At 41.3% G+C, this 21,895-nt stretch overlaps 1 protein-coding gene across 4 annotated transcripts in view; it reads right to left on the bottom strand.

Moving 5' to 3' along the window:
* LOC120998086 (muscular LMNA interacting protein) overlaps positions 1 to 21,895 on the bottom strand; it is a 401,012-nt gene that overhangs the window by 942 nt on the left and 378,175 nt on the right. The gene's annotated exons all lie outside the window — the stretch shown is intronic.

Below are 21,895 nucleotides of genomic sequence, written 5' to 3'. Positions count from 1 at the left end.
GGAGCAGGGACAGGCTGTTAGGGACACCAAACACTAGCTAATAGGGCCACAAAAGTCCTCTTAAGGACTGTTATAGGTGTGCTATCTATATGTGTGATACAGAGAGGGGTGCAATATACTTATAATATACTTTTATAATGAGTCAAAAACACATAGATCTATATAGTGATCACCTGGAAGTCAGGGGCCTAGGGGCTAGAGGCTTACCATTTTTATATAGGGTAAGGTTCCGGAGAGGGTTGCTCTTATCAAGGCGGGTGGTCTGTGGTTAGGCTATCAAGGCCAGAATAGCACCCCCCTGTAGGGCAATATCAGGGACAGTTCTTTGCCCACCCTGTCCTTCAATACCACATCATCATCTAGCCCAGGGATAGATGTTTTTTGCTTTCTCTCCGGGAGTCATGGATGTGCACTGGAACCCCCTGGATTGTGGTAGGACATATGGTTTCTGATTTGGTGCCACCGAGCACCTGATTTAGTGCCGCTGAGCATTTATTATTGCCTATTAAATCTATGCTTTTTGCTTAACTTTAATAATTTCATTTATTTTCATTTTGAGGGATATCTTTTCTATTCACACGTCCGCAAAATGGGTCCGCATCCGTTCCGCAATTTTGCGGAACAGGTGCAGACCTATTTATTTTCAATGGGGCCGGAATGTGCTGTCCGCATTTGCAGATCCGCACTTCTGCATCCGTGCTTCCGTTTCCGCAAAAAAATAGAACATGTCCTATTCTTGTCCACAATTGTAGACAAGATTATGCATTTTCTATTATAGTGCCGGCGATGTGCGGTCCGGGACAGTGCCGGCGATGTGCGGTCCGGAATGCACATTGCCGGTGTCCGTGTTTTGCGGATCCTCAAAACACTTACGGATGTGTGAATGGACCCTCATAGTAACATTATTAAAGGTTACGTTTTATCTTTATGTATATTCTAATGGATTGCCTTCCTTGTACAATGTTATATTATACTTTCTATGTTAGAAATTATATTATAGTGCATTTGTATTGTGCGGCAGTTGTGTGCGGTTCTTCTGCGATACTGCAGGTATATAGAGGGACAAGCGTTATTGGAACAAATAATTTCTACTGGTGTGATATACCAGTCGCCCCCCAAATTAACTGATTAAAGCAGGGTGTTATATACCAATATACTTTCTCTATAGTGCATTTGGGTACTGTATAGTGCATTTGCGCATGTGCATACACGAATTATATTGCCGATATTTCGCATTGAAAAAAATTATGAATGGAGATCGCAAATTCGAATAATACATCTGGTATGTCACTGTCCATGTTGTGGGACTATTTGTGCACTTCTAGTAATTATTTATTGGCTGCAAATATGAGCTGAAGGTTTTTCAGGTTCGCCTGCCATTAAAATGAATGGGACCCGCCTCGAACTTGCGGTTCGCGAACATTTGACCGCGTTCGCGAACCGTCCGGCAGATGTCCTTAAGGACACATGACGTACCAGTACGTCATGGCTTTAAAAAGCGATTGCGGCGCCGGGTTGGTTAATCGGAACATGATGACCGCTGAAATCATTCAGCAGGCATCCTGTAACAACGCCGGGGGGGGTCATTTGACCCCCCCGTATCGGCGATCGCAGAAAACCAAAAAATTCAGACCTGCGGTTTACATCAATTCCGGTCCATTCGGGTCTCCGATGACCCAATGAACCGGAAAAAGACTGCAATCGGTGGCGTGATTACACACCACCAATCGCAGTACGAAGATTTGGAGATGCGGTGGTGCAGGGAGAGAGGTGCGAGATTCAAACTTCCTGCGCTCCTCTCTCCCCTCCTCTTCATGTACTGCACCAGCACCCTGCAGCACCGTCCTGACCAGGCTCTTGAGATTACCCCTAATCGGCATCCATCACCCTCCTGCACCCATCACCCTCCAGGTAGGTTAGGGTCAGTGAGGGAGAGGCACCGTTAGGCAGGGATAGAAGGGAAAAGTTAGTTAGGAAAAAAAAAAAAAAAGCACTTTTATCTAAACTTTTTTTTTGTTTCAGCTTTCAGACCCTAGACCCCCCCTGCCACTTTCCCTACCACCACCATTTCCCCCCCCCCCCCACCACCACCAGCCCCCCCACCACCACTTTTTTTTTTTTTCTGTGTGCGCTGACTGGCCGGCACTCTTGTACCGCTGATCAGCAAGTTTGACCTTTTTGAATTTTTTTTCCTAACACTTGCCCATTTTTTGGGGGACTTTTTAGTACGCGAACACCCGTGCCCCTACACACACGCACATACAATAATGGTTTACGCGCATGCACATACACATGCACACACACATACCCATGGCCCGCCTTATGTTCTCGGTGGAGGAGGCATACGCCCAGATTGCCTTCGACTCCGAGAGCCAGTGAGGATGAGGATGACCCCACGTTCCTCTTGTCATCCGCATCCTCCTCATCATCATCTGATGACGATGAGCTCACAAGGCGGCGGAGACGCCGCCAGGCGGAGCCAGGGGCCCCGCATGCTAGGGATCCTGTGGCCCACCCTAGTACGAGCTGCCCTGGGGTTCGTACTGGTTTCCCGGCCCACCAAATAAGCCCACCGGAGCCCCCTGCCGATGAACTTAGCTGGTGTCCCCCAGTGCATTTTGAGCCCGAGATTCCGGATTTTGTTGGCAATCCAGGAATCCAGATTCTCACAGTGGGGTTCACTGAAATTTACTTTTTTAGTTTTTTTTTCAGTGACCCATTTGTGAATCTGATGGTGGTGCAGACGAACCTGTACGCCCAACAGTTCGTTGCTCAGCACCTGGGCTCCTTTTTGGCTAGACCCGGTGGCTGGACGCCGGTCAGTGCAGCCGAGATAGGGACATTTTGGGGCCTCGTGCTGCATATGGGTCTAGTGCAAAAACCCAGTGTCAGGCAATACTGGAGTGGGGACGTCCTCTACCAGACCCCACTCTACAGTATGGCCATGACACGCTCCCGGTTTGAAGCCATCCGGAAATGTCTGCATTATTCAGATAATGCAGCATGTCCCCCCCCCCCCCCTCCTCGAGGTGATCCTGCCTATGACCGTCTGTATAAGATACGGCCTGTCATCGATCACTTCGGGGCCAAATTTGTACAGGCCTACGTACCTGGAAGGGAGGTCGCGGTTGATGAGTCTCTCGTTGCGTTCAAGGGGAGACTCAGTTTCCGCCAATACATTACCACTAAGTGGGCGAGGTATGGCGTGAAGCTGTACAAAATTTGTGAGAGTACCTCAGGGTACACTTACAAATTTTGTGTGTACGAGGGGCGAGATTCCCGTATTCAACCCCCAGAATGTCCCCCCACTCTGGGTGTTAGCGGGAAACTTGTGTGGGACCTTATGTACCCACTGCTAGATAAGGGTTACCACTTGTACGTGGACAACTTTTATACTAGCATTCCCTTTCAGGTCCCTTGCCGCCAGATCCACGTTCGCTTGTGGGACCGTGCGGAAAAATCAGCGCGGCCTCCCTGCCCAGCCCCTCCAGGTACCTATCCCCAGGGGTGAGACCCATGCACTTACCAGTGGAAACCTGTTGCTGGTCAGATATAAGGACAAGTGGGATGTCCTTGTACTGTCCACAATCCACGGTAATGGCATCACCCCTGTCCCTGTGCGAGGTACCGCGGCAACGGTCCTCAAGCCCGATTGTATCGTCAACTACAATCGGTATATGGAAGGAGTTGATCTCTCTGATCAAGTCCTCAAGCCATATAATGCCATGCGCAAAACCCGGGCATGGTACAAAAAAGTTGCGGTCTACTTGGTACAGGTTGCCTTGTACAACTCTTTTGTACTATTCCGAAGCGCTGGCAGCACAGGGACATTCCTCCAATTCTATGAGGCAGTCCTCAAGGACCTGATTTTTTCAGACCGGGAAAGAGCAGGCCAGAGTACCTTGGGAATTGGAGGCGCCCGGTTCGTCCCTGGCCAACATTTTCCAGGTGTGGTCCACCATACTGGAAAGAAGGGACGAACCCAAAAAAGATGCAGAGTGTGTCACAAGAGGGGGATAAGGAAGGACACCACCACTCAATGTGATACTTGCCCCGATCATCCGGGCCTCTGCGTTATCGATTGCTTCAGGGAGTATCACACTTCCATGGAGTACAAAATTTTTATAATCTCCAACAGTCCCCTAGAGAACATAAAAAACTATGTCTCTCAGACTTTGGAGACATGGAAACAATTTTTTTTCCCAAAAAAAATATTAGTTTTAGTGCAGGCATCCTCAACCTGCGGCCCTCCAGATGTTGTAAAACTAAAACTCCCAGCATGCCCAGACAACCTACAGCCATCAGCAGGGCATGGTGGAAATTGTAGTTTTACAACATCTGGAGGGCCGCAGTTTGAGGAAGCCTGCTTAGTGTCTCCAAAGTCTGAGAGCCATACATATTGGGCATCGCCGCGTCCGTAAAAATCTTCTCTATAAAAATAACTTTTTACCCAACCCCCCCGGATGAACAGCGTTAAAAAAAATAAAAAAAATGTAAAAAAAAGCCATTTTTTGTCACCTAACATCACAAAAAGTGTAATAGCGAGCAATCAAAATGTCATATGCACCCCCAATTAGTGCCAATAAAACCGCCATCTCATCCCGCAAAAAAAGAGCCCCTAAATTAGATAGTCGCCCCAAACTAAAAAAAATAAATATGTAGCTCCCAGGCTATGGAGATACTAAAATAATTTTTCTGGTTCCTAAAATGATAATATAGTGTAAAATCTAAATAAATTCAAAAATGTAGACATATTAGGTATCGCGCGTCCGTAAGAATCTTCCCTATAAAAATAACATTTGACCAAACCCCTCGGATGAACAGCGTTAAAAATATAAAATAAAAACCGTGCCAAAACACCAATTTTTGGCAGAATTTCCATTTGAATCCTTTTTTTCCGGTAATAAAGCAAGGGTTAACAGCCAAACAAAACTAAATATTTATTGCCCTGATTCTGTAGTTTGCAGAAACACCCCATATGTGGTCGTAAATGGCTATATAGCCACACGGCAGGGCATAGAACGAAGGGAACGCCATATGGATTCTGGAAGGCAGATTTTGATGGACTCGTTTATTTACGATCGAAAGAAGATTGATATTCACGTGTAATCACTCACATAAATCAGAGAAGTCAGTAATAAGTGATTTGGTTTTAGTTAATACTTAACTTTTACTTTTAAATATAAAATAAATGAGATATATCCCTCAAAATGACACAAACTTAATACACAATGTCATTTCCAAAGCCCCACAATCAAGGAGGGGGGATACGCTTAATGGAAACGGCAACAAATGTGTCCACACTTATTCCAATAGTGTCGGACACGAGAGGTAACAAGTGCTGGTATGCATTAGTGCCCAATCAATTGGGCCAGGCGGCAATGGTTGATAGATGCCAGAACCATAAATACGTGGAATAGCTGAATACAATACCGCTTTCCCCAAGATAAGGAAACTGAGAGGGATGCAGTAGCGGCAACAGTTGTGTCCTCACTTGTAAGTCAAGTATGGGACACTATCGGTATCAAAAACAGTTATGTACTGGTACCTAGGCCGCACAATGATTCCACATGTGGGTATAGGAGCCAGAATACAAACTACCGCTCTTCCACTGCCCCAATTGCAAAAGGGGGCAGCGAGAGGACGGCACCCGCTGTGTCCTCACTAATATGTAAGGTGTGGGACACAGAAGGTACAAACGGCAGATATGTACCAGTACCTAAACCACACAAAAACTGGGGTATCTGCAATGATATGTGTCAACACCCCAGACACTGATGGCAAACAACAAATAATACAGACAAGTGTTTCACAGCATAAACAAAAAATGCACAACGACACACAACAAACCAACAGAAAACATATAATGATATGGGTGTAAAGGTGACACAATCGCACCCCATACCATATGGTGCACGGCGGCACCGCTGGATAACCAGGTGTCCTACCCTACTGATAGTGGATATTCCGGACACCTCCGTTTGATGTTGATACTTCTGATCAGGGTGGTCCACTTGGGTGATTGAAGAGTCAGCACACTCTAGAGGGATCATAAGATGATATTCTTTACTGTCCCTAGTAGGCCCTCAGACCATACAATAACCCTTTAAACTAGCCACGGGGTGTCCCACTAGTTGGGCCCCCGTCCGGAACCTAACCCTGGAATTGTGGTCCCTGTTAGGCCCTGAGAAGATCCCTACATGCACGTTTCTGAGGTAAAGAAAGAAGCAGTCCTCTCATCAGGGGAGTAAATATAGATTGGGCCAGAAGGTATAGGTTGATTGCTGGAGATGATGTTATCACCGGCAAATACAGGAGTCACCAGGAGAGGTAGCTCGCAGGTGAAACAGTGCCAAAACACCAATTTTTTGGCAAAATTTCCATTTGAATCCTTTTTTTCCGGTAATAAAGCAAGGGTTAACAGCCAAACAATACTAAATATTTATGGCCCTGATTCTGTAGTTTGTGGTCATAAATGGCTATATAGCCACACGGCAGGGAACTCCATATGGTTTCTGGAAGGCAGATTTTGATGGACTGTTTTTTTTTACACCATGTCCAATTAGAATCCCCCCCTGATGTAGCCTAGACTAGAAACTCCAAAAAAGTGACCCCATCTAAGAAACTACACCCCTCAAGGTATTCAAATGTTACTTTACAAACTTTGTTAACCCTTTAGGTGTTCCACAAAACTAAATAGCGAATGTAGAAACAATTTTAGAATTAAAATAGTTTGTTACCTTGCCTCAAAAAAGTGTAATATAGAGCAACCAAAAATCATATTTACCCCTAAAATAGTCCCAAAAGAACAACCACCTTATCCCGTAGTTTCCTAGATGGGGTCACTTTTATGGAGTTTCTACTCTAGGGGTGCATCAGGGGGCTTGAAAGGGTACATGGTGTAAATAAACCAGTCCAGCAAAATCTGCCTTCCAAAAACCATATGGCGTTCCCCTTCTTCTATGTCCTGCCGTTTAGCCAAATAGTAGTTTATGACCACATATGGGGTGTTTCTGCAAACTACAGAATCAGGGCAACCCATATTGAGTTTTGTTTGGCAGTTAACCCTGCTTTATTACTGGAAAAAAAATGGGTTAAAATGGAAAATTTTCCAAAAAATAGAAATTTCTAAATTGTTTCTCTATCTGCCATTAACTCTTGTGGAACACCTAAAGGGTTAACAAAGTTTATAAAATCAGTTTTGAATACCTTGATGGGTGTAGTTTCTAGAATGGGGTGATTTTTGAATGGTTTCTATTACGTATGCCTCACAAAGTGACTTCAGACCTGAACTGGTCCATAAAAAGTGGGATTTGGAAAATTTCTGAGAAATTTCGAAATTTGCTTCTAAACTTCTAAGCTATGTAACATCCCCAAAAAATAAAATATCATTCCCAAAATGATACAAACATGAAGTAGACATATGGGGACTGTAAAGTCATCACCATTTTTGGGGGTATTACTATGTATTACAGAAGTAGAGAAACTGAAACTTTGAAATTTTCAAATTTTTCTAAATTTTGGGTAAATTTGGTATTTTTTATGTAAAAAAATTAACTTTTTTGACCCAATTTTAGCAGTGTCATGAAGTACAATATGTGACGAAAAAACAAATATCAGAACGGCCTGGGTAAGTAAAAGCGTTTTAAAGTTATCAGCACTTAAAGTGACATTGGTCAGATTTGCAAAAAATGGCCTGGTCCTTAAGGTCAAATAGGGCTGTGTCCTGAAGGGGTTAAAGAAAATTTACATCAAGGTGTTTTCATTCTCTTTGTCAAAGAGCCATCTTTCTATGCTGTCATGTTGAAGAGCGTCAAATTGCATACGGAAATGCCCACAAATGGTGATTGTCAATTTATTCATGCATTTCCATAAGGAATAACAAAAGAAATGGCAAAATACAGATTTGTAAAAGAAGCTTTGCTATGGCAGGCCTGGGAGCTTTCACAAGGTTTCTGACTGCAATAGCAGCCAAATGGATCCCATGATCTCATCTGAGGGGGTCTGTTTGGTTACTGGAAGCCTCTCCTGTTAAATGACCCCTCAGAGGCTGTGATCGCTGTTAACCACAGCATCTGAAAGCAGTAAATTCTGTGATCAGACAATGCTGGGGTGTCTGACATGTAACACAGCAGCCACCTGCTGGCTATGGCATCCACTCAGCTTCTGAGCGGGTACCATATTTAAAGACCTAACATCTGTCATACATTATGGTATATGGCATATTCCTTTTTTATACTTACATCAATAGTCATCTAGATTTGATCTCTTTCAGCTTACATCATAATATGCGGTCCATCTTTTTTCTGGATTTAATGTTAGAGGGAGATACGCTAGCATTGAAAGTTTGTACCTCTACTAGGGTGTTTCATTTTTCCAAAGATGTGATTTTCATATGACTTTGCTTACGCCCTGAGTCTCAGTGAATTTCAAAAAGATTGGATAATATTTAGAGTTTGCACACATTGATCACTTTTATTACTACTCTCACTCCTGTACCTAGTAGGTTGGTCTAAAAGTGACTTCCGTTTCAGGATCCCAGTGGCTCTGCATCAAGCAAGGTGGATGGTAAAGGCAATATATGCACTTAAAATTGTCCTCTTCTCTAAACAGTTGAATATTCCTCAATGAGAATTGAAAGGAATGAAACGGGTTGCACATTTTGTCAGCCTCTTATATGTTTGCTTTTTGCATGGGGAAATTGTACATCGATGGGCTCCAAAGAATGATTTGGATATGCTACAGCTTCTGAGCACTTACCCAGATGCAGACGTAAAAAAAAGTGCTCTCACAGTTGCTAAGAGACACCTTTGGTAACTGTCAGAAAGAAACGTAGGATTGGCTTTTTTGGACGAACGTATTACTCAGGCTGTTAAGGAAAATATGACTAAAAATTTAAAAACCAAACCTGCAAACAAAAAGGAAATGAAACAATTAGAGGGTAAAAACCTAGTTTTGAAGGAAAAGACCTGAGCAATTTCATTACTAATGAAACAAAGACCTTTTTTAATTGTTTGGGATCCACGACCTGACAGAATACTGCAGTGATTCTCTAAGAAGCCATGTGAACGCTCTTAAGGTGGTCAATGATACCTCAGAAAGAGGAATTGCTCTGATAAAAAAGTTTAACCAAGGGACAAACAACAAAACAATTCTTATTGAGGGTAGTCGAATATCACAGAAAAGTCGTCACCAAGCTGACAAAAGAAGGGATTGCATCGTTCAAAGTTGATTAATATAACAAATGTTTTGCCTATCATACTACCTATTAATCTTAGTGTCTAGTTTTAATATTTTAAGTTTGTGATTTCTATTTTTCCCAATAAAAGTAATTAACATTGAAAAATCGTATTTTTTGCCTACTTTTACAAAACTGATCAAAGTGTGCAACCTCTAAATATTATCCAATCTTATAGAAATTTGGCATATTTATCTTTTACATCACTGCAACTCGGAGCGTAAGAAAATTCAGCAAAAAATGTAAATTTTATTTTCTTCCATTACAATATGAAACACCCTAACCTCTACGTATAGGAAAGAAAAAGCAGGGAATATCATATTATTGGCAACTTCATGCAATCCGTCACATGTCATTCACAATATACCCAAAGGGGAATTAATAAGGGCGAGACACAACTGCTCCCGTATGGAAGGTTTCTTGCAGGAAACAGAACAAATTAGCAGCAGATTGCATCAGAGATTTTATGCTGCACAATGTGTACAGGAAGCTAAATGGGCTCGCTCCCTAGATAGGAATTCCTTAGTATTTCCTAATAAGTTTTGTTTAAAAAACAAGAAAACTATAGCGTTCAGGCCTAAAAGCAGGCAGGTCACTTTTGCTACAGGATACAGTGAAGAATACCAAGAAATCTGTAAAATAGTAAAGCGTCATCTGCCGGTACTTGATTTTGACAGAGAGTGGAGTGAAACAGTAACCGCTGGTATTCGATGTACGGCTCGTAGAGCACCTACTTTGGGTCAGATAATTAGTCTTAGTTTATTCCAGGAACATCCAAAAGATAAACCCACATGGCTTACATGGAAAGGCAGCTATAAGTGTGGCCATACGAAGTGTATCTGTTGTAATCATATGGTAGTCAGTAAAACTTTCCATTCTTTTAAAAATGACAGAGATTATGGTATTAAGAAATATCTGAATTGCAATACAGATAATGCAGTGTGTTTAATTACCTGCACGATCTGTCATCTGCAGTATGTAGGCTGCACAACAAACTCTATTAAAATCAAAGTTCGGAAACATCTATCTGATATGCCGCATTAACTAACCCTTGATGTTTCTGAGGCGAGTTTGCATTTTTCTATAGTGCACCAAGGGAACACCTCTTTGTTTTCTGTACAAGGAATCAAAAGGGTGTCTCTTCCTGTCAGAGGAAGTGATCATAGACTTAAGCTTCTCAGTGGAGAAACTTACTGAATGTTTGAGCTAGGTACTTGTTTCCCCACAAGACTTAATAAAAAGTATGATCTTATTTTGCAATACCATTGATATGTTTAAGGGAAAGATGTGAAATATATGCTTCTTGTCTTTATACTGTAGTTGACTGTTTTTATAATGGTATAAGATCACAGTGTTTTGTATTTTTTGGCACATGAGGTGTTAATTTTAAGGGAATTTCATCCCATGTTTTCTCCTGATCCTTGTGAGTCACGTGACTCCATACTCCTATTGGATTGGCAGAGCGAGGACTCATAAGGTTCAGGAGTTTATGGTAGTTTTGTCATGAGTAAGGACCGTGTTTGATAGGTCCGAAACACGTAGACCGCATACCAGTATTGTGTTTGGAAGTTTTTACCGCATGAAATGAAAGCACAACTTTTTTAGAAGCTGGACTACAACTGCTTTTCTTTCTACAGTTCAAACAGCCCAGTCCAGACCGTGTCTGCACTTCTCAAGTTGTTGGCTGCAGGTGAGCGCTGCAATGCATCCCCGCCGTACATGCACGGCATTCTGCGTTAAGGGGTTAATTCTTAAAAATAAATGACATTAATGCTTATGAAAATGTGTAGAAATCTGGGTCTCACTCCCCTTTTTCTAAACTTTGTGTCCCCTCCCATCCCTTGGTTGAATTTGATGGACTTACAGCGAATGTCTTTTTTTCAACCGTATTAACTATTAACTAGTATTGAGCGAATCGGACTGGATTTCAATCTGAATTTTAGGGAAAATTCAATTCGCCGCAAAGCTGAATTTCCTTGGTTTAGTGGCAGCGAATCGATTTTACCAGAATGGCTGTAAAAAAATAAAAAATCATGCTTACCTCAACCATTTGATCACAATGAGCCGGCCGTCACGATCTTGATTGAAGATCTCGAACAAAATCCCGTGCGAGGTGACGTATGACGTCACTACACCAGCCGACGTGATGACGTCATCACGGGCTGCTCGAGATGTCATACTAGATTTTAAATCAAGATGGTAGAAGACAGTTTGTTGTGATCAAATGGATGAGGTAAGTAGCGGGGAGTGGCGCAATCGCACCCACTATCACTTCATGATGAAGTAATTAATCTCGAAGTAGATTTTTTTTTTTTATTCGACAGAGCAGCCGAGTCGAATTTTTGAATACTTCACTCATCACTACTATTAACTATGTAGTTTCTAATACTAAACATAGTGTAATTGATGCAATATTGTTTCATGTAGAAAATCTACATATAATGTAGAAATGAGCGAATTGATTCTTTAGAATCACAATTGTACCAGAATTTTTTTTTTTATTCATTAGAATCAGAATTTCTTGAGAAAAAATAGATGAGAGAGAGAGAGAGAGAGTATGTAGCATCAATTTGTACCTGAATAGTCGATTTGGACTAATTGGACCAGCATGAAGAAATTTGCTTATCTCTAGGATTCAAGCTCTTAATTTTTGTATATCTATACTAATATAATAGATCTTTTCACAAAATGACAAACTTATCAACAGCATTAACTATTATGAAAGGCAAGCTAATTATCTGGAGACACTCCACCATCAGCACCATCAACACTGTGATAATTGAGGGTCCATGCATTTCATAACAATGTAACAGACTTTTTACTTTCTTCCTATCACGCAGCTGACAGCAGGACGTATAATATGCGTAGGAAGGGATACGTAAAAGTATAATTTCTATCTATCCTCACATTCCTTTCAAAACCTACAGCAAGAAATTTATACTACTATGCACCTGCTATTCATCAACTGTGAATATTATTGATGGGCGCATAGATACATCCATTATTCATCACTGGGAAAGATAAATGACTAAAGTTTGAGGTCCCTAATTAAAATATACAAAACTTTATAAATAAACTTTAGAATTCAGTAAAGTTTTTCAATTGCATTTAGCAGGCTTTATTTATTATAGTATATATTCCTATGAGCAGGTTTATATATATCATGATTGGAGAGCTTTTTATGTAAGTGACTTCATGTCCTATTATAAAGGATATCCTCTGCTTTAACCCCTTAATGACAAGCCTATTTTGGGTCTTCGTGGCCAAGCATTTTTGTTTTATTTTTTTCATCATCACATTCCAGGAAATACAATGTTTTTATTTTTCCATCAAGATAGCCCCATGAGGGCTTGTTTTTGGAGGGCAAGCTGAAGATTTTATTGCCACCATTTAGGGGTACACATAACTGATTACATTTTATTAACTTTTTTGGGGAGGGGGAACAACAATAATTCTACTGAGTTTCAACATTGTAAATTCTGCAACTTTTGTTGCATAAGTGACATAATAAATTTTTTCTGTGGGTTAGTACGAATAAAGTGATAACAAATATATGTAATTTTTATGCATTACTACTTTTGCACAATAAAAACCCATTAAAAAAAGTAAACTTTTTTAAATGTTTCTTTCTGAGGAGCTGTGCCATGTTGTGATTTTTGTGAGACAACTTGCATTTTTTACTGATACCACTTTGGTGTGCATAAAACTTTTTGATTCCATTTGATTCCTTTTTTTGTTATGAATAATTCTTGCAAAGGTTTTTTGGATTCTTTTTTTACGGGGCTCATCATGCGGGATAAATTACAGGATAATTACATAGTGTGGGTTGTTATAGACACAGCAATAACAAATATGTGGAGGGGATTTAATTTTTTAGTTGAAAAGCAATTTTTTTCAATCTCAGTCAGTCTTTAACGTCAAGCAGTGGCATGCTTAGGGTGTTTGGCACCCTGGTCTGGTTCTTTCTCTGGCAACCCCCCCCCCCCCCCCCCCCCACTACTTGACCACATACTTCTTACATCCAGGGACATCTTCTGTCATGTAGACCTTCTCTTTCCTCTTCTCCTCCATTAGACCGCCATGACAAATTCTTTCAGCCACATCTCGTCTCTACAGAGTTTGTAACACAGACACGTTAGAGTTCTAAATTTTTCCATCAACCTCCCCATCCTGTGTCCCCACAGTGTCATCTTGCTGCCACCCCCAATACTGTGCCCGTTGTGCCCCCCAATGCCCCAGGTACTATACTTTTGAAACAATAGTGACCCCAGTAGACATAATTGGAGTCATTTATCAAACTGGTGTAACGTAGAACTGGATTTCCAAAAGAGCTGTCAAAAATGAAAGGTGGAATCTGATTGGCTGCTATGGGCAACTAAGCCAGTTCTACTTTACACCAGTTTGATAAATTACCCCAAATGTCCCTATAGTGTCCACAGCAGCTATAATGTCCCCTAGAGTGCCCCCAGTAATAATAACACCCAATACAGTAGTTTTCCCCACACTGCCCACATACATTAGTTTCCCTCACACTTCCTCCCTACAGTAGTTTCCCCCACACTGCCCCATATAGTAATTTGCCCTCCACATAGTAATCCCTATTCCCTCCCATAATTATTGCCCCCATTTAGTAATCCCTCCCATAAAATTCTTCCCCCACATGTCCTCCTGTGTACACCAAAGCTGGCACATAAAATAAAATTAAAAAAAATAGAAAAAAACTAAAAGCTAAATACTCACTCATGTCCAGGCGCTTGCTCGCACAGGAAGGCGCGCACACTTCACTGTGCTGTTGCACCCCGGCACATTTCACTACCGCATAGGCCTCATGCCTACTAGGCCTGAAGCCTATGGGGGTGATCGGCGGTGTGGCAGGTAGGGAACTATGCGCTCCCGTGCCCCACCGCAGCATGTGGGCATCAGCGCTCCAGCAATGAGCGTTTCTATCTGTATTGATGGAAGCGCTCATTGCTTCTGGGCCTGGCACCCACATGAGAGCCGGCACCCGGGGCGGAGCCCCCCCCTTCCCCCCCCCCCCCGGGCACGCCACTGACGACAAGATTATTTTTTTTAATTAAAATTGTATTTCACTTTTATTTTTACCACTTGTTAGTCCCACAAGGGGAATTTGACATGCAATCCATTGATCGCTCACCTACATAGTACACTATACTACTTATGTAGTACAGTGTACTATATACTGTAAGTACGATACTGACTGGCACCTCTGGCCTGGGGGTCTTCATTAAAGGGGTTGTCCAGGTTCAGAGCTGAACCCGGACATACCCATAATTTCACCCAGGCAGTTTTCCCCCTGATGTTAGAATCGGAGCATTTCATGCTCTGATGCTCTCCCTTACCCTGCGCTGGATCACACAGGGCAAGGGCTCTTTTATTTACAATAACACACTGCCGGGTGGAGGCTTCTGCCCAAAAGTGTTTCGGTGATGTCACTGGCTCTGATGGGCGGTCTTTAGCGCTGTCCTAGCTATGGCAGCGCTAAAGTCCACCCATCAGTGCCGGTGACGTCACTGGGCTCACTGCTGGGTGGAAGCCTCCACCTGGCAGTCCTATGGAGAGCTCGGTTTGTCACCGGAATGCCAGAAAATGCATTTGCCCTGCGCGATTTAGCGCAGGGCAAAGGAGAGCATTGGAGCATGAACTGCTCCGATGTTCAAATCAGGGGGGCTGCCTGGGTGAAAATGGGGATATGTCCGGGTTCAGCTCTGAACCCGGACAATGCCTTTAAGCTTAGCCAAATTTTCTATAAAACTACTCACAACATTGAAGTCATCTCTGGAATTTTTCCATGTATTTTTTTTATTTTTATCTTGACATATGACAGTCAGTTCACACTCAGTGAAATTTCCCATTCCTAGAAAACCTCCTTCATGCTTCTGAAAAAACACACCTCATTCCTCATCATGATGACATGGGGATGCATTAGCATTATATACCCTAATTCAGTTGTTACCCATACTGAATCTGTCAAGCATACAATCAGATTACCACATAAGCATGTTGAAAGTTGAAATGTTGGGGAATATTTACTAATGTATGTGCGCCTAGAATCTTTCTTCATTTGCACCAGAATTTGTGGTGCACACTGAATGCACCAAATTTATTAAATGCGTGCTTCAGAATTTGTACTTATTTATGGCATGCTAGACACAAGTCACATGCTAGACACTGTCTACAAGTCAACTTTTCTACTTTTCTGTGGTAGTGGAAGGCCGTACAAGGCAGAAGATTAAATTTAGACTGGAGGTCAGTGAAAGGCAGTAAGAAGGATATCTGACTTTCTATGTGTTGAAGACCCATAACTGGGGCTTCACAGTTATTTTGCATATTAATGTAATTAAATAAGGATCCAGATGAGTCTGAAAAGCACAGAGCACAGTAATGACACTGCTCTCTCTCTCAAAACTGCAAAAAACAGCAGAAAATGGCTGCTGGGGAGTGTCTTATATAGTAAAGGGGTAGGCAACTTTCCTATTGGTTGCTAGGGATGTTGCTAAGCTCTGACAAAGATATTGCAGCCTTCTCATTGGCCCACAAGCAAAAAGGGAGGCTACTGATAAAAAAGAAACTAGAATATTCGCGATTATGAATATATAGCACTATATTCTAGATTTTCGCAAATTCTCAAAAAATTTGTGATTTGAATATTCGCGCTCAAATGGGGGGCTATCAACGTGACTTTGGAAAACCTATGGCACTTGCAGTTCCATACAACATTAACAAACACAGATTGAAAAGACTGGAGGATCGGATCCCAGTTGGCACCCATACAGGGAGCATTTCAAATAGGTAGAGGGACATCCTTATTGCTGATATGAGTCCTAATAGGGAGATAGGCAGATGTTTCCATTTAGCGAGTGAGGAGTTAATTTCAGTTCTTAATGGGGGTAAGTTGGCTTTATACAGTGTCTAGTAGCTAACAGTAAGGTTCATCCTGAGATAGTTGATTGAATGAGTAGGCCATGAATATGATTGACGCATTCTACAAGGAGAGCGAGATCTCTAGATTTGGGGATATTGGAGCAATCCGTGGTCAATAGATCTCCCCAGTCTGGAAGCCCTTTGTGACAGTGGAGTGGGTTCCTTATTATGAACAGCACAGCACAGGAAGCATCTTAGGATGAGAAAACTCCTGAGGGGGTAAAGATGGGCGAGGTACCCCGAGATCCTGACTTCTCCCCTACAATAGATGACCTGCAGCATACCTGAGAGGGAAGGAGGCAGGGCAGCAGACAGAAGCAGCAGCGGTGTATCTGCCTGTAGAATCGCCATTTGTGGCATCCCATGACTACATTGAAGGTCCCCCTAAATGAGGGATGAGAAAGGCGGAGGCCGATGAAATGAGTTAATAGGGCTAGGAGCACCTTCTTCTCAAGACAGCGCAGGTGACTTCTGCGGCTCCAGCATTACCAGGCCCATAGAGAAATTGCAATCACTAGCATGGTTGGCAGAGAAGCAGGCTCTATATTATTGGGCGAGAAGATGCTGGGCTCAGAGAAGGAAACGGTAAGGAGGCTGCAGAGTAGGGAGCTCCTGGTTTACTGCGTGGCTGTGCAGTGTGACGGGAAGTTGCCATCTTGGACACCACCTCTGCACCGCCACGCAAAAATGCGTCCAAAGTAAAGGACATGGAGGTCCCCTGACTTTGCACCGGTCTTGGACAGCTTTTTTATCTTTTTCTTCCCCAAAGCTGTATGAGGGGTGTGAATTTCTGGCAAAATGGAGCTTGTCAGTGACATGGGCTCACAGCTTAGACATCTCACACCATCAGCTTCCGGCCAAGCCCAACCATTTACATCACTTAAACAAAAAACTTACTTAAAATGGTGCAAATAAAAATGTCACAAGCAAAATATTCAGCCATTTTCCAGTTTTCCAGTTTTTCTTTTCTTTTTTTAATTCCTGGCCTTCTCTTGGAGTAAAATAAATTTTATATTTTTCTGTTCATAAAAGTATTTTAGGGCTTGTTTTTACAGGCCAACTTGTACTTTCTAATGGCACTATTTAATATTGCATATGATGTAGTGGGAAGCTAAAAAAAAAAAATCCAAATGTGTGGAATTAGAAAAAAAAATTATTACTCCATAGTTTTATGGGTTTTATTTTTACAGCGCTCCCAATTAAGTAAAACTGTCCAGTTAACTTTATTCTCCATGAAAGTATGATTACAGTGACACCTATTTTTGTAGTTTTTCTTTCATTTTAGTACTTAAAAAAAATTATATATTTTTTTTTCTTTGTCTTGCCATATACTGACTTTTGGATCACTTTTATAAAAATTTTTGGGAGATGAAGCAACCAAAAAAAACTGCCAAATCAGCCATTTTTATTCACATTTAGATTTTATGGGATATATACTTTTGGGATATGTCAATGCTAATAATGGGTATTGTTTTTGTTTTTTTATTTATTGTAATATGGTAAATGGGGGAGATTTGAATTTTTTACTTTTATTTTTTATATTTTTAAAACTTTTTAAAACTTTTTTTCAAATTCCTTTAATTACCCTAGGGTACTTTAATATACAATCGTTAATTGTTTCACCCTTTGGTGAAGCCTATGGTAGATCCAATATGCTCCTATTGAGCCCTGCCACAGGTAAGGCTCCATAGGGACTTTACAATGACAGGCCTTGGAGCCTTTAGGAGGCCAAAGCTGCCATAGCAACTGAACAACTTAGTCTTTCTTGGTGTGGGGGAGCCACTTGCTTCCAAGGAGCACAGTGCTCCCAGAAAAAGACCGCTCAGATGCCGTGGTCCCAATCAACTGCGGCATCTGAGGGGTTAAATGATTGTGATTGGCATTATCGCCGATCATGGACAATGTCTCCAGGTATCTACTGTGCAAAAAAACAGGCACCCGGTGCCATCTTTAATGCCGTGACTTGTACTTTATATGTACAGTGCAAGTCATGAAGGGGTTAATTGATCTCCCCCTTCTATATTTATAGATAACGATCACAAGAATACATAACCAAATTTTAACCTTTTTGGTTGCGGTGTCACAAAATTTATATCAATCTATTTCTTCAAACTATATTCCGCTTTCTTCTTTTTCTCTTTGAGCTTTATATGTTCTAGTACTAATCTATAGTCATTTATTCTCACCTATATGGGTTTAGATGTCTGATATATACTTTGTCACATGAGCATGCCATACATGGATGATAACTGAATGGATGGTAGCGGGTGGTAACAAACAGACTGTTTGAAAACACACTGTTTTAAAAAAAATAAAAAAATTGTACAAAAATCTTCCCTTTTTAGTGGTAGATGACTTCTTCTCTTCCTTCTGATTTGTAAACTGGTGACTGTCAATTTAAAGCTATTTCACCTGATGATCGCACACATCCAGCATTCCCCAGCAGCACAGCAATGCAGTCAGATATCACAATGCTAGGGTGTGAAGGAGGAGGCTGATTCTCGGGCCTGCATGCTCCTCCACCCAACCCAGCAGCATGATGTGTGGACTGCTGGGCAGCGGCGCAGATGAGCTGAACAGTGAAGCAGGGAGCTGACAACTTCCTGCCTCATCATCTAAATCAACTGATTGGATGTCCCACTCGACCCTCTGCCTTTGGGGCACACACCCCCACTTGCCCCCCACCCCCACTTTGCCATATACTAATTTTCTAATTTTCCAACATCCTGTCATAAAATTTCTGGAGGCTTTAACCATTTAGAAGCTCCTCAGTTACAAAAAAAAGTCTAGTATAAAACAGTAGTGATGAGCGGCATAGGCATTATTCGTTTTTTGCGATATTTCATGAATTTTTTGCATAATATTCGCAGTAAATTAGCAAAGAGTTCAAATTCGTGATCCAGTCATTATTTTCGCAATTGCGTAAATCGGCACTAATGATGCTCATATTTGTTGCGCAATACATGCAACTTCATATTTTATCAGGTCTGAGTAGATATTACTGATAAGTATTGTTGTGACATCACAGCATCTGTATTATATAAATAAGCCAACTAACTATCTAATGTAATTGGATAATTATTAGGATCCAGATGAAAGCACAGAGCACAGCAATGTCGCTGCTCTCTCTCAGAACTGCAAAAAAAAAAAAAAATGCAGAAAATGGCTGCTGGGAAGTTTGTTATATAGTAAGGGGTAGGCAACTTTTCATATTGGTTACTAGGGATGTTGCTAAGTTCAGACAAATACATTGCAGTCTTCTCATTGGCCCACAAGCAAGAAGCATGGAGGTTACTGATAAAAAAAATCTAGAATTTTCGCGATTACGAATATATAGCACTATATTCTACATCTCTGCGAATTCTTGAAGTGCTGATATTCGCGATAAAAATTTACGATTAGAATATTTGTGATCAACACTATAAAACAATAGATACTAGACAGGGAGGAGAGGTGGGGATAGGAGAGCTGGAGCAGTATATCTCCCTCAGTATATGTGTGACACTCGGAGAGGGGTAAGGGCGGCTAATGTCAGTCTATTCTTCAGCCTATTCAGAGAAGCAGAGGGCAGAGAAGCAAAGTTGACGTTTTATGAAATTAAAGGGGTTCTCTACATTGGAAATCTTGTTAGAAAGGTCTGTTGACAATAAGCTAGTCATAAGTGACCCATGGACTCCAAGTTATCCTGCTATGTAGGGCAGGAAAATCCTCCAGAATGAGAGATGCCTTTGTAACATTTTTAAAATATATTTTCTCTCTGCATTCTCTAAATGAAGTACAAATGATAAAATCATTAATGGTACAATCTTTTACTAAACAGCTGAGGGCATTGACTTTGATCTTTAAAGATTTTCTCATATAACTTCACAAATGTTATGCCTTGCGATAATCCTGTTAAACATTTACCAGAAATGCTGACAGTCATAAAGCTGCCGTCATTTTAAATATAAAATATACATACACAGTTATAAATAAATATAATAAACTGTGTGTATTATATACTAAATATGTTAAATACACACATTATCTTTTAAATATGAATACTATACTGCTCATGGGCTCAAATTTTTCTTTTGTCTGTTGATATATAAACAGCAACTTTCTTTTCTGAAGATGCATGATTTGTATAGTAATCCCAGATGCATCCTTCCCTACCTTTCCTTTTGGCTTGACATATCTCAAGATGAGTAGCATAAAATAACCATCTTTGATGAAAGAAGAAAAAAACATGATTTTGTGATACTCTCTCAGGAGTTGTTTATACCATGGCCACCCAGTGGTTTTTGTGTCAATTACAGCCTGTCAGGGATTTTTTTTAGTAGGTCTCAATAATGTACTGAATCTGTTTATCATCAAATAGGGGACATCATTGTACTCAGGAAAAATTATCTAACAATTCCTATCACTACTTGTGAAAATGTCAAATTTGAGTCTAAAACTACATATAATTGTAAAGCAATGTAATTTTTAATTTAATGTCCTAATCTTAAAAAAATCTATAAAACACCTATGGGGTCAAGTCAATCACTACACCCCTAAGTTAATTCCTTGAACGGTTAGTTTCTAAAATTGTGTAACATTTTGTATTACACTGTACTGGTACCAGAGGGACTTTGCAAATGTGACATGATATCCGAGAAACATTCCAATGAAATATTCCCTCCAAAAGCCAAATGGCGCTCCTTCCTTTCTGAGCCCTGCAGTGTGCCTATACAGAAGTTAGGGCTACATAGACCTATCTTCTTAAAATAGATCATACTTTTTGTGTGACACGTTGCACTTTTTAAAAACATGAGTGAAGAAAGTCACTTCCTCGGGCTGTCCAAAAAAATGGCCTTTAAAAAGTCACAAACCCAGGGGTTGTAAATGTTTTATGCAAGGAAAGGGGTATAGGAGGATGATACATCTCCATCTATATTTTCAACAGTTCCTGAATTCTTTTAGCACTTCATTTTCATTACATTTTCATCGGTTCTTAGCAAGCTCATCCTCTAATGCCACCAGATATAAAGGTAACATTTTATTTTATTTTATTTTTATTTTTATTATTTTTTTCATTTCCACAGTTCCCTCCTCATATAATTCACATGTAGATTCAACTCCCCTCCATAGCCCCCTGGATATTCATTTTAGCTGTTTTATCAACCCTTCATTGTTCATCTCTCACATACTCTTCCCCCCCAGGGCCATTTCAATTCTCCCCCATTCGCAGTACTATCTCAGATCAGGATCATTAACCAGCTTGCTCCATACACACATATACACTATCATAACCTTTCCCACACTGTCGGTGCAGACCACAACTTTCCCAAGTCCCTCCTCCTTCACTCCTCCACCAGCTGTCCAAACAACTTCCCCCCCCCCCCCCAGCCCTCAGTCCATTCATAACACTGTTCGGGCTGCTGAATCCCCAGTGGAGCGATCGGCACACTAGTGCTACTTGGCCCCGCCCACCTCACTCCCATTTCTTCCCCCTCTCCAGCGCACGCTTCACTGCTCCCTGATCGTCCTTACAGCATGCACCACGTGCAGTAGCCGGGCCAGAATACTCCAGCCACATCAGTCTCACCACCGCGACAGGTAACAAGAATAATAATCTAATTACATGACCATAACTTTCTTATCATATACCAATTGCCTTTTTAATTACCATAAACTGTATTTTATTACACAGCATCGCCTGGCCAAGTATAATAGCAAAGCCACAGCACTTCA

The sequence above is a fragment of the Bufo bufo genome, chromosome 4, assembly GCF_905171765.1.
Source record: "Bufo bufo chromosome 4, aBufBuf1.1, whole genome shotgun sequence".
In the NCBI taxonomy this organism is placed as follows: domain Eukaryota; kingdom Metazoa; phylum Chordata; class Amphibia; order Anura; family Bufonidae; genus Bufo; species Bufo bufo.
Note: the sequence above shows the minus strand (reverse complement) of the source record. Positions and strands in the feature narration are given on the sequence as shown.